The sequence below is a fragment of the Macaca mulatta genome, chromosome 4, assembly GCF_049350105.2.
Source record: "Macaca mulatta isolate MMU2019108-1 chromosome 4, T2T-MMU8v2.0, whole genome shotgun sequence".
NCBI classification, from domain to species: domain Eukaryota; kingdom Metazoa; phylum Chordata; class Mammalia; order Primates; family Cercopithecidae; genus Macaca; species Macaca mulatta.
Window position 1 is genome coordinate 86,910,181 of NC_133409.1, and position 14,193 is coordinate 86,924,373.

At 39.6% G+C, this 14,193-nt stretch overlaps 1 protein-coding gene across 3 annotated transcripts in view; it reads left to right on the plus strand.

Moving 5' to 3' along the window:
* Nucleotides 1-376: 376 nt before the first annotated feature.
* The window catches only part of FBXL4 (F-box and leucine rich repeat protein 4), a 74,931-nt gene continuing 61,114 nt past the window's right edge, over nt 377-14,193 (plus strand). For 2 of the 3 annotated variants that reach the window (XM_015136949.3, XM_015136948.3), the window contains exon 1: nt 377-528. The gene's annotated coding sequence lies outside the window, so the exon portion shown is untranslated. 3 annotated transcript variants of the gene reach the window in all.

The following is a 14,193-nucleotide window of genomic DNA, read 5'->3' on the forward strand; positions in this document are numbered from 1 at the left end:
TTATACTTTTCCTCTGCGTATGCGTTCCAGCCGTATTACCTATGTATCACCTGATCCACCAAGTCTAGACTGAAGAAGTCCTAGCAGGACTACACTACACATGGCGAGTCAGTACTTGGAGGATATTATTCCGAAGAGGATTTGTAGCCACTGCCCACTGTATATTACCTAGGCCCTTTACACTGGCCCCAGTGGAGCGGGAAAGCCAGCAGGAAGCTCCTCCCGCAGGCCTGGGAGCGGGCTGTCCATAGGACCCAAAGCACCTCCCACGGGAGAAACGCCCGGCTTTGCTTCTGGCCCCGCCCCGCCTCCCTCCAGGCCCCTCCCCGCCCCCTCGGCCCCGCCCCACCTCCCCGGCCCCGCCCCTCCTCGCGGCCTCAGCGTCTTCCTTCCGGGTCGCGCTGGGCCGGGTTTGCGGTGGTTGTGCAGCGGCCAGAGAGCCGGGGAGCCGCCCCCGCACCCAGGCCTTCTCGCACTGCCTGGTCGCTGGTGAAGCCCGCTGCGCGCGCCTCTCCCGGACCCTGCAGGGTACGGCCCTTCCTTTATTTCTCCCTCCCGTGGGTCTCTGTCTTCTTCCTTCGGCACTGGGGCGGGGCGGGGCCGAGCCAACGCGCAGCTCCGCGCTTTGGGGAGTCTGGACGGCTGGCAGGGGCCCCCGCTGCCGGCCCCTCCCCGCCCGCTGCCCCGCGCCCCCGCTTCACGCTTGCGGGGCTTGCTGGGGCCCCTGAGAACTGCTGACGTGCTTCGGGCTATTTCTACGCTACAGTCTGCCTGCAGGCTGTGAGGCGTCCTCCGGAAGTGTGCGCGGCTCAGGGTTGTTTACACCAGGGGGGACTGCGGGTCGCCCACACCCGCGCTCTGTGCTGCCCCGGCAGCCACGCGTCGGCCACACGCCCGCCTGTGCTTGTGATTCCTGTGCCTCCTCCCTTGATTTCCCTCTGACATCCGATGGTTTTTGCCTAACCAGGCCTATGTTTTCTTTCTTCAGGACTGCTAGAAGGTGCCCAGCTACAACCTTGTTTCGATGTTTAGGTTTAGGGGTGCCTCTAGAGTGTGATGATGACCATCTGCTTGGCCTCCTTGTCAACATATTTATAACGGGTGGTTTTGGATTTCCTTGATTTCCCAGTGATCATTGCCACAAAGCTTCGAGATGCATTCACAGATTGAAATACAGTATACAAATAACTATTATAGAAGGTGAAGATGGTATAAGCTTGTAGTCAGGTAATTGCGTCGGCCTGATGCCCGGCTGGCTTTATGCTCCGGAGGGCACACTACCACCAGGTGCAGGGATCTCTGTGGACAGGCTCTGTTCGCAGACACAAGCTGCCTTTTCTGCTGCTTGCGTGCACTCCTCGGTTTCTTAAGTTCAGGTATAGGTATATATTTTTTTCTTTCAGGCTCACTTCCTGCCTCCATTATCCTATAACGCATATTATATCTGTTAGAGAGAGATTCATCCAGAGTCATGAACGCTCCAATAGTCCTTTATCAGATTAAGGACTTGGGGGAAATGTGCATTATGCTCTAGTAGGCACTCTAAAAGTTCCTTGAATTGGATTCTTCTTTCCATACTTGTGTTCTGAGTACTAACTTTGTTTTTAACTTCTGTCCCAAAAGTTGGCTTTTCTGAACTCTGCATTTTCAAACTCTTCCCTTCTGTTACTGACTTGAAAATCAGATAAATCAGCTCATTGTAAGATGGATAATTTCTTTACTCACGCAATGATGAAATAATGCAATTATAGTACTCTGCACAATGGTACATATGGTGCTTGCACATATGGTCAGTTAACAAAAACTACCCCTTCTTTCTTTACTGTGTTAGTCTCATCCTCTTAATTTTGCTGTGGTTGACATTCTCGATCTTAACTTCGCGGATCTAACTTCAGCGTCCTTTTAAAAAGGCCTTTATCTACATGAATTATATATAAATATCCACCTCCGTTTTCTTCTAGTATTGTTAATGATCTTATTCATATTTAGTGTGAGATAAGAAGGCTCTAACTTTATGATTTTGTTACTGACTGCATCATCATTTGTTGAATTCTATTTTTCCCTGCTGATCAGTCCTATAAATACCATAGGCCCTAAATTCTCGTGTATTCTTGGGACTTTCTGAACGGTCGTGCAGTGTTCTTTGGCTCCCTGTGGTGATGCTGGCTTCTGTGATGCTCTTACTGCTCTAGGTTTATAATGTGTTTTAATGTCTAGGGATTGGAACGATGCCTGGCATATTGTAGACATCACTAAATATTTTTGAAATGAACACATTTAGTGGGGGCAAGTTGATTCCCTTTCTTTACCTCTTGCCCCTTTAAAATTTTCCTGCCAGTTATTGAGATTCGTTTATTTTAGCTTGCTTTTTCCATGGTCAGTTGAATCATTAACTGTTAGTAAATAAATCCCTTCTGTTGCTCACTCAGAACTTGCGATTAGAGTTGCTCCTTACAGTTACATGGAGAAGTAGCCTGATGAAAAATCTGCATGCCTTATGACTTTGCACTGTATCATAGTAACTGTAGTGTGCCTCTCCCCATCACCTATGATTTAGGATGTTCTGTACCTGGTTTCTAAGAGAAAAAATGGTTATCTGAGAGATAAATGGCTGAAGTGTTCCCTGGGACATCCTCATATCCGTTTGTATTTTACCATCCCAACTGGATATCTCAAATATAATAAATTTTAAGATGTTGTTACTGTGGACACTTAAAACCTTATTAGCTCATGAAATAAATGTATTCATTCTTTAAAAAAGATCAAGCAATACAGAAATCCTCAAAGGTGGAAGTGAAAGTGCTGTGTGCCCACCTACCCAGTAACCTTGTTCCATAAAGATTATCACTGCTTGCAGATTTTAAAAATAATAGATTTAAGTCTACTTTTGTTTCATAAATGGCAGTGTACCATGTATAATTTTCTATAGCTTCCACTTAATAATAATGGATGAACATCCTTCTGTGTCGGTGCATATAATAGTATCTTGTCTTTTTTGTAAGTCTTTTTGGTATTTCATTGTAGGAATAACCCAAAAGTTATTTAGCCAATCCCCTGTTGGCATTATTCCACATTTATTACAAACAGAACTGCAAGGATCATTTTTGTGTTTATTCTGTATATTGTCATATTTGCATGTGAGTTTATTTCCTAAGATATGGAATTGCTAGGTCAGAGGCTACACATAAGTGTTAAATTGTGAGAGATTCTGCCAAAGTATCCTCAAAAGTTGTTGGTAAGAGTAAATTTAGACAATTTATTAAAATGCTGCTTTTGCCACATCACATTGCGAATAATTGTCAAGGATCTGAGATCATACCCTACTTGCAAGCTAACAGTTTCATGGAAACTGGCAGAAAATATGAGACTCCTGACTGAGAGACAAAACACAACAGTAACGGTAGCCAGAGGATCATCTTATGCTGATTTGCTGGAGCCCTGATTTCCACGGGGTGATGTGCCAAGAGCCCAGTGACACTAGCAGGTGAAGTAGGTTGTGTTACAAGAGAGGAATCCTTAGTTTAGGGAACCTGAATCTTTCATAGTGGGCTGCAAATAAACATGTCTGATCTTTGCCAGAGAGGGAGACATTATCTTTATTTTCCTGCATGGTAAACAAACCTGCCCTCTGTACCAGAGGGAGACATCTCTTTATCTGCCAAGGCTATTTGCTGTGTGAACACCACTGAAAAGATGAAAAATAAAGGCCATCAGTGCCTCTGCTTATATGACATGCAGAAACTTGAGAGACTTGCTAAGATGAAATGATTATTTTTTTATATTTAGTAATTTTTTGGATGAAAAATACTGTTTTATTGTGTTAGTGTTGCATTTCTTTGCTTATTGATGGGGTTGACTATCTGTATGTTTGTTGGTCATTTGTATTCATTTTTACTTGCATGATCATATCCTTTGCTTAGGTTTCTGTTGAAATGTTCCTCTTTTCTAATTGATTTGTAATAGCTCTTTACATATTGTGGCTATTAACGATTTGGTTCACCATATGCTAGTATTTTGTCATAGTCTATTTTTTAGTGTTTCTTGGGGCTTTTGCTGTATAAAGGTCTTTATTATTTATGTTGCCAGTTCTGCTGTTGTTTTCCTTTATGGCCTCTGGGTTTCCACCCCAAGATTATTAAAATGCTCTTTGTACACATTCTGTTATCACATATTTAGATTTTTAAAAATGGTTGCTATGGCATAGTATCACAAATTTATTTTTCCAAATTGCTGGACATTTTCCTAAAACATTTATTTCGGTAAACTATCCTTTCCCTGTTATTTGACTTGACACATTTGTTGTAAGATACTATATCCTTAATTTGTTGTTTTCTCAAAGCCAACAAATCAGTAAGCAAAGTATGTTAGATACTTACTGTGATTATGATTTTGGTTGAATTCAGCCTTAAAGATAATATGTGTAATTGTTCTTAGTGGATTTTATCTTAAAAAATATAAAGTGTCTTTTTTGCCCTGTTTAATGATTTTTGCCTGGGAGTCTACATTGTCTTATATCACTCTTGCCTCTCTGTCAGTTTTTTGTGTACCTAGTAGGTCTTTTTTGCCCATATGTTTATTTTCAGTAATTTTACACCATTTTGCTTTACTTGCCTTTCATAAACATCAAACATTCATGTAACTGAGCTGGACTTTTATTTCTCCCTGAAATCTTCCCCCTTTCCAATTTGGAAGTTTGTCTTTTTTTTTTTTTTTTTTTGAGATAGAATCTTGCTCTGTCACCCACGATGGAGTGCAATGGTGTAATTTTGGCTCACTGCAACCTCCATCTCCTGGACTCAAGTGATCCTCCTGCCTCAGCCTCCCAAGTAGCTGGGACTGCAGGTGCACACCACCATTCCTGGCTAATTTTTGTGTTTTTTATAGAGATGGGGCTTCACCGTGTTGCCCAGGCTGGTCTCAAACTCCTGGGCTCAAGTGATTCACCCGCCTTGGCCTCCCAAAGTGCTGGGGTTGTAGGTGTGAGCCACTGTGCCCGACCTGGAAGTTTGTCCTTTTTTTTGTTTTTGGTTTGTTTTACATTTTTTAAAACTTTCAAATAAGATCATTGTAGATTCATATACAGTTCTAAGAAATAATACAGAGAGATGTAGTCCTGTGTGTATTCACCCAGTTTCTACCTGTGGTAACACCTTGCATAACTATAGTACAATATTATACTCAGGAAATTGACATTGATACAACCTTATTCAGATTTCACCAGTTTTACATGCACCCATCCCTGTGCCTGTTTAGTCGTAAGTAATTTTATGTAGATTTCCTGTGAACATCACTGCAGTCAAAATATACAAGGGTTCCATCACAAGGTTACCTTGTACAAAATTGCGTTTATCTCTTAATAGGACAATTTAACCTAGTCATATTAACTTTTTTTTCCCCCTCTGCTGCAAGTTTGGAAATTCTGAAACCATCTATAAATGACTCTTTTTTTGCCCTTATTCTTCCCATTAATAAGTTGAGACCTGGATCTCTTGCCTTCTTTACATTCTTGGTTTCATTGATTTGATTTCTTTTCTATAGTTGTATTATTCTGTTCCCACATTGCTATAAAGAAATACCTGAGACTGGGCAGTTTATAAAGTAAAGAGGTTTAATTGGCTCACGGTTCCACAGGCTTACAGGAAGCATGATGCTGGCTTCTACTAGGCTTTTGCGGAGGCCTCAGGAAACTACAATCACTGTGGCAGGCAAAGCAGGAGCAAGGGTCTTACGTGGCAGGAGCAGGAGGAAGAAAGAGTGGGGGATGCTCTACACAGTTTGAAACAAAAAGCTCTCTTCAGAACTCTTATTAGAACACCACTAGGGGCATAGTGCTAAACCATTAGAAACCACCCCTATGATCCAGACACCTCCTTCCAGGCCCCACTTCCAGCACTGGGGATTACATTTCAGCATGCAGACACAGATGCAAAACATATCAGTAGTTCTGTTTTTTTTTTTTTCTAACCAGTTTTTAAAATTTTACCAGTATCGTATCACTTAGATTTAACTATAAGATCACTGGTTACTTCAATAGTATGTCTTCCCTATTTTTGAAATATTTAATTCTGTTTTTTTTTTTTTTTTCCCTGGGATACATTTTTAAGTAATAGTTTCAGGAAGAGTTATGGGAAGTATACTTGCATATCTAGAATATTTTTTATTTTATTTTGTTATTTCTATGTGAATAAGAGTTATGAGCCATTTTTTTTTCCTTTAGAATTTCCTTGAATTTAAATCAGCTTCAGTCTTTATCTTATATAGATGTTAGGTTTCTTGTATATGTGCACTAGGTCATTTATTTGTCTCTTTTAATTTTCAATTTATTTCAGTCACCACCTTTTAATTTCTGAGAAAATTTTTAAGTTAGTTTGTACTTATTTTATGGATCCTATAACCTATTAGTTTACACTAAATAATGATTTTTAAAAAAAACTGTTGTCCTAATTTTGGCATTAACTTTTATTGAATGCCATTTGCTGTAATTGCTTGTTTCCCTGTCTTTAAAATGGTTAATTCTATTTAGACATATAAATGCAGATCTATGTTGACCATCTTGTTCCTGGTCTGAAATATTTCATGTCACGAAGATCACTATTCTCTTTTCCAGACAGGTAGTTTCCTAAGGCAAGATGAGTGGTTGGGGCTGTGTGAGCAGGCTTTGCCCTTGGCAGAATAAATGGGCAGAACATGCCAAGTAGTACTTATCTTTAAAGAGAACAGACAAGTAAGCTAGCATGTGCATAAACACATCAATACTAGGGTATCAGGTTTACAACTTGACTTGTTTTGACTGAAAGCAAAAGCACACAGAACAGTTACATCATCCTAAAAATTCCTTGTATGACCCCTTCGTAGTTACTATAGTCAATTTCTCTTTCTTCCCTTAACCCTGGGCAATCACTGATCTATCTGCCTTTCCTATTTGCCTTTTCCAAAGTATCACATAAATGAGATCATACAATATGTAGTTTTTGCATCAGACCTCTGTCACTTAACAAAATGCGTTTTAAGATTCATCTATATTATTGCCTGGATTGGTAGTTCTTTCTTTCTTTTTTTTTTTTCCTGAGTAGTAACTCATTGTATGGATATAACACTGTCCATTCATCTGTCAAGGACATCTTAGATGTTTCTAAGTTGGAACAGTTATGAATAAACCTGCTATAAACGTTTGTATACAAGTTTTTGGTTGAATAGGTTTTCAGTACTCTTGAGTAAATACCTTGGAGTGGGATTGCTGGATGGTTTGGTAAGGGTGGATGGAACTTTATAATAAACTGCCAAACTGTCTTTCAAAGTGGCTATATGATTTTGCATTCCCACTAGAAATGTTTGCAGAATCTAATTTGGTATCTTAAAATTTGATTCATTTGTAATTAACTCTTCCCAGGTCTTCCCCTAAGAGTAAATACTTCTCAGGTCTAAGATGAAATACTTTCTCAGGGTTTACTCTTTTTTTTTTTTTTTTTTTTTTTTGAGACGGAGTCTTGCTCTGTCGCGGAGACTGGAGTGCAGTGGCCGGATCTCGGCTCACTGCAAGCTCCGCCTCCCGGGTTTACGCCATTCTCCTGCCTCAGCCTCCTGAGTAGCTGGGACTACAGGCACCCGCCACCTCGCCCGGCTATTTTTTTTTTTGTATTTTTTACTAGAGACGGGGTTTCACCGTGTTAGCCAGGATGGTCTGGATCTCCTGACCTCGTGATGCGCCCGTCTCGGCCTCCCAAAGTGCTGGGATTACAGGCTTGAGCCACCGCGCCCGGCCAGGGTTTACTCTTTTGAAACTGTACTTGATCTTACTCTTCAGTAATATGTTTGCTAGGACATGTACAAGTATCCCGTAAGAGAAAAAAAGATATTATCAAGTAGATGAAAGGGCAAGCACAGACTGGGAGAAAACGTCTGCAAAAACGTCTAACAAAGAATGTGTATCCAGTGCATATAAAGAACTCTTACAACTCCATAATAAGAAAACAACAACAACAAAAAAATGGATTAGAAAATAGACACTGCACTAAAGAAGATACAGATGGCAAATAAGCACATGAAAAGATGTTCCATGTCATTAATCAATTGAGAAGTTCAAATTAAAACCACAGGGTATCACCACCCACCCACTAGAATGGATGAAGATAGACCATATTAACTATTGATGAGGATGTGGAGCAACTGGAACTCTCATATGTTGATGTCAGAATGTAAAATGCTACAGCCACTTTGGAAATAATTTGGTACTAGAAACAACCCAAATGGTTCACAACAACTGAATTGATATGCCTATGTAGCTGACCCTTGAACAACATGGGTTTGAACTGTGAAGGTATTTGCTTATATGCAGTTTTTTTCCGATAAATATAGAAAAATTTTGGAGGTTTGCAACAATTTGAAAAAACTTGCAGATTGCATAGCCTGGAATTATATATATATATAAAAGGTATTTCACGAATACATGAAATATTTGTAGATACTAGTCTATTTTATAATTTACTGCCATGAATAGCACACAAATATGTTATAAAAAGTTAAAATTTATCAAAAGGTGATCACACACTTACAGAATGTACATGCTTCCATTTGCAGTTGAGAGAAATGTAAACAAATGTAAATTCAATATTAAATCATAACTGCATAAAATTAGATGTAGTACATGCTATACTACTGTAATAATTTCATGATCACCTCCAGTTGCTATTGCAGTGAGCTCAAATATTGCAGCTATCAGCTTCCAGTGCTGTGTGACGCTAATCATCTACACATGAGCAGTTTGTCTCTCTAGTAAATTGTGTATTACAGTAAGAAGTGATTTCTTTCTGATTCTCATGTATTTTTCACTGTGTTTAGTGTAATACCATAAAATTTGAATAACACCATGGGACTCTTAGAAGGTGCCACTGGTAATGCTGGGAGTGTTTCCAAGAAACAGAGAGAAGTCATGACATTACAAGCAAAAACTGAATTGCTTGTTATGTACCATAGATTACAGTCTGCAGCTATGGTTACCTGTCATTTCAAGACAAATGAATCCAGCAAAAGGACCACTGTAAAAAAAGAAAAGAGAATTTATGTAGCTGTTGCTACAGTTATATCAGCAGGTGCAAAGTGGTATTGTGAAATACCACTTTATCTTATATTGAAAATGCAGCTCTTATGTGGGTGCAGGATTGCTATAAGAAAGGCATACTTGTAGACTCTAATATGTTTTGAGAGAAAGTGAAGTTAATGTATGACAGCTTAAAGCAAAAGGAAGGTGAAGGATCTAATGCTAGAGAATTTAATGCCAGCAAAGGATGGTTTGATAATTGTAGAAAGAAGTTTGACTTTACAATGTTAAGATAACAGGAGAGGCAGTTGCTACTGTTCAAGAGGCAGCAGATGATTTCCCAGATACCATTAAAATAATTGAGGAGAAAGGCTATCTGCTTAAATGGGGTTCTTTCTCTCTTGTTTTGTTTGTTTTGTTTTGTTTCGTTTCATTTTGTTTCGTTTCCATCCTTCCATCCATCCATCCTTCTTTTTTTTAAAATTATACTTTATGTTCTAGGGTACATGTGCACAATGTGCAGGTATGTTACATATGTATACATGTGCCATGTTGATGTGCTGTATCCACTAACTCGTCATTTACATTAGGTATATCTCCTAATGCTATCCCTTCCCTCTCCCACCACCCCACAACAGGCCCTGGTGTGTGATGTTCCCCTTCCTGTGTCCAAGTAATCTCATTGCTCAGTTCCCACCTATGAGTGAGAACATGCGGTGTTTGGTTTTCTGTTCTTGCAATAGTTTGCTGAGAATGATGGTTTCCAGCTACATCCATGTCCCTACAAAGGACATGAACTCATCCTTTCTTATGGCTGCATAGTATTCCATGGTGTATACGTGCCATGTTTTCTTAATCCAGTCTGTTGTTGATGGACATTTGGGTTGGTTCCAAGTCTTTGCTATTGTGAATGGTGCCGCAGTAAACATACATGTGCATGTGTCTTTATAGCAGCATGATTTATAATCCTTTGGGTATATACCCTGTAATGGGATGGCTGGGTGAAATGGTATTTCTAGTTCTAGATCCTTGAGGAATTGCCACACTGTCTTCCACAATGGTTGAACTAGTTTACAGTCCCGCCAACAGTGTAAAAGTGTTCCTGTTTCTCCACATCCTCTCCAGCACCTGTTGTTTCCTGACTTTTTAATGATTGCCATTCTAACTGGTGTGAGATGGTATCTCATTGTGGTTTTGATTTGCATTTCTCTGAAGGTGAGTGATGATGAGCTTTTTTTCATGTGTGTGTTGGCTGCATAAATGTCTTCTTTTGAGAAGTGTCTGTTCATATCCTTTGCCCACTTTTTGATGGGGTTGTTTATTTTTTTCTTGTAAATTTGTTTGAGTTCTTTGTAGGTTCTGGATATTAGCCCTTTGTCAGATGAGTAGATTGCAAAAATTTTCTCCCATTCTGTAGGTTGCCTGTTCACTCTGATGGTAGTTTCTTTTGCTGTGCAGAAGCTCTTTAGTTTAATGAGATCCCATTTGTCAATTTTGGCTTTTGTTGCCATTGCTTTTGGTGTTTTCGACATGAAGTCCTTGCCTATGCCTGTGTCCTGAATGGTATTGCCTAAGTTTTCTTCTAGGGTTTTTATGGTTTTAGGTCTAACATTTAAGTCTCTAAGCCGTCTTGAATTAATTTTTGTATAAGGAGTAAGGAAGGGATCCAGTTTCAGCTTTCTACATATGGCTAGCCAGTTTTCCCAGCACCATTTATTAAATAGGGAATCCTTTTCCCATTTCTTTTTTTTCTCAGGTTTGTCAAAGATAAGATGGTTGTAGATGTGTGGTATTATTTCTGAGGGCTCTGTTCTGTTCCATTGGTCTCTATCTCTGTTTTGGTACCAGTGCCATGCTGTTTTGGTTACTGTAGCCTTGTAGTATAGTTTGAAGTCAGGTAGCATGATGTCTCCAGCTTTGTTCTTTTGACTTAGAATTTTCTTGGCAATGCGGGCTCTTTTTTGGTTCCATATGAACTTTAAAGTAGTTTTTTCTAATTCTGTGAAGAAAGTCATTGGTAGCTTAATGGGGACGGCATTGAATCTATAAATTACCTTGGGCAGTATGGCCATTTTCATGATATTAATTCTTCCTATCCATGAGCATGGTATGTTCTTCCATTTGTTTGTGTCCTCTTTTATTTCATTGAGCAGTGGTTTGTAGTTCTCCTTGAAGGGGTCCTTCACATCCCTTGTAAGTTGGATTCCTAGGTATTTTATTCTCTTTGAAGCTATTGTGAATGGGAGTTCATTCATGATTTGGCTCTCTGTTTGTCTGTTATTGGTGTATATGAATGCTTGTGATTTTTGCACATTGATTTTGTATCCTGAGACTTTGCTGAAGTTGCTTATCAGCTTAGGGAGAGTTTCAGCTGAGACGATGAGGTTTTCTAAATATACAATCATGTCATCTGCAAACAGGGACAATTTGACTTCTTCTTTTCCTAATTGAATACCCTTTATTTCTTTCTATTGCCTGATTTCCCTGGCCAGAACTTCCAACACTGTGTTGAATAGGAGTGGTGAGAGAGGGCATCCCTGTCTTGTGCCAGTTTTTAAGGGGAATGCTTCCAGTTTTTGCCCCTTCAGTATGATATTGGCTGTGGGTTTGTCATAAATAGCTCTTATTATTTTGAGATATGTTCCATCAATACCAAATTTATTGAGAGTTTTTAGCATGAAGGGCTGTTGAATTTTGTCAAAGGCCTTTTCTGCATCTATTGAGATAATCATGTGGTTTTTGTCTTTGGTTCTGTTTATATGCTGGATTATGTTTATCGATTTGCGTATGTTGACCCAGCCTTGCATCCCAGGGATGAAGCCCACTTGATCATGGTGGAAAAGCTTTTTGATGTGCTGCTGGATTCGATTTCCCAGTATTTTATTGAGGATTTTTGCATCGATGTTCATCGGGAATATTAATCTAAAATTCTCTTTTTTCGTTGTGTCTCTGCCAGGCTTTGGTATCAGGATGATGCTGGCCTTATAAAATGGGTTAGGGAGGATTCCCTCTTTTTCTATTGATTGGAATAGTTTCAGAAGGAATGGTACCAGCTCCTCCTTGTACGTCTGGTAGAATTCAGCTGTGAATCCGTCTCGTCCTGGACTTTTTTTCGTTGTTAGGCTATTAATTATTGCCTCAATTTCAGAGCCTGCTATTGGTCTATTCAGGGATTCAGCTTCTTCCTGGTTTAGTGTTGGGAGAGTGTATGTGTCCAGGAATTTGTCCATTTCTTCTAGGTTTTCTAGTATATTTGTGTAGAGCTGTTTATGGTATTCTCTGATGGTAGTTTGTATTTCTGTGGGGTTGGTGGTGATATCCCCTTTATCATTTTTTATTGCGTCTATTTGATACTTCTCTCTTTTCTTCTTTATTCGTCTTGCTAGTGGTCTATCAATTTTGTTGATCTTTTCAAAAAACCAGCTCCTGGATTCATTGATTTTTTTGAAGGATTTTTTTGTGTCTCTATCTCCTTCAGTTCTGCTCTGATCTTAGTTTTTTCTTGCCTTCTGCTAGCTTTTGAATGTGTTTGCTCTTGCTTCTCTAGTTCTTTTAACTGTGATGTTAGGGTGTCAATTTTAGATCTTTCCTGCTTTCTCTTGTGGGCATTTAGTGCTATAAATTTCCCTCACACACTGCTTTAAATGTGACCCAGAGATTCTGGTATGTTGTATCTTTGTTCTCATTGGTTTGAAAGAACATCTTTATTTCTGCCTCCATTTTGTTATGTACCCAGTAGTCATTCAGGAGTAGGTTGTTCAGTTTCCATGTAGTTGAGCGGTTTTGATTGAGTTTCTTAGTCCTGAGTTCTAATTTGATGGCACTGTGGTCTGAGAGACAGTTGGTTATAATTTCTGTTCTTGTACATTTGCTGAGGAGTGCTTTACTTCCAACTATGTGGTCAATTTTGGAATAAGTGCAATGTGGTGCTGAGAAGAATGTATATTCTGTTGATTTGGGGTGGAGAGTTCTGTAGATGTCTATTAGGTCCACTTGGTGCAGAGTTGAGTTCAATTCCTGGATATCTTTGTTAACTTTCTGTCTCATTGATCTGTCTAATGTTGACAGTGGGGTGTTAAAGTCTCCCATTATTATGGTATGGGAGTCTAAGTCTGGGTGCTCCTGTATTGGGTGCACATGTATTTAGGATAGTTAGCTTTTCTTGTTCAATTGATCCCTTACCATTATGTAATGGCCTTCTTTGTCTCTTTTGATCTTTGATGGTTTAAAGTCTGTTTTATCAGAGAGTAGGATTGCAACGCCTGCCTTTTTCTGTTTTCCATTTGCTTGGTAGATCTTCCTCCATCCCTTTATTTTGAGCCTATGTGTGTCTCTGCATGTGAGATGGGTCTCCTGAATATAGCCAACTGATGGGCCTTGACTCTTTATCCAATTTTCCAGTCTGTGTCTTTTAATTGGACCATTTAGCCCATTTACATTTAAGGTTAATATTATTGTGTGTGAACTTGATTCTGTCATTATGTTAGCTGGTTATTTTGCTCGTTAGTTGATGCAGTTTCTTCCTAGCATGGATGGTCTTTACAATTTGGCATGTTTTTGCAATGGCTGGTTCGGGTTGTTCCTTTCCATGTTTAGTGTTTCCTTCAGGAGCTCTTGTAGGGCAGGCCTGGTGGTGACAAAATCTCTCAGCATTTGCTTGTCTGTAAAGGATTTTATTTCTCCTTCACTGATGAAACTTAGTTTGGCTGGATATGAAATTCTGGGTTGAAAATTCCTTTCTTTAAGAATGTCGAATATTGGCCCCCACTCTCTTATGGCTTGTAGAGTTTCTGCCGAGAGATCTGCTGTTAGTCTGATGGGCTTCCCTTTGTGGGTAACCTGACCTTTCTCTCTGGCTGCCTTTAACATTTTTTCCTTCATTTCAACTTTGGTGAATCTGACAATTATGTGTCTTGGAGTTGCTCTTCTCGAGGAGTATCTTTGTGGCGTTCTCTGGATTTCCTGAATTTGAATGTTGGCCTGCCTTGCTAGGTTGGGGAAGTTCTCCTGGATAATATCCTGCAGAGTGTTTTCCAACTTTGTTCCATTCTCACTGTCACTTTCTAGGTACACCAATCAGACGTAGATTTGGTCTTTTCACGTAATCCCATATTTCTTGGAGGCTTTGTTCATTTCTTTTTACTCTTTTTTCTCTA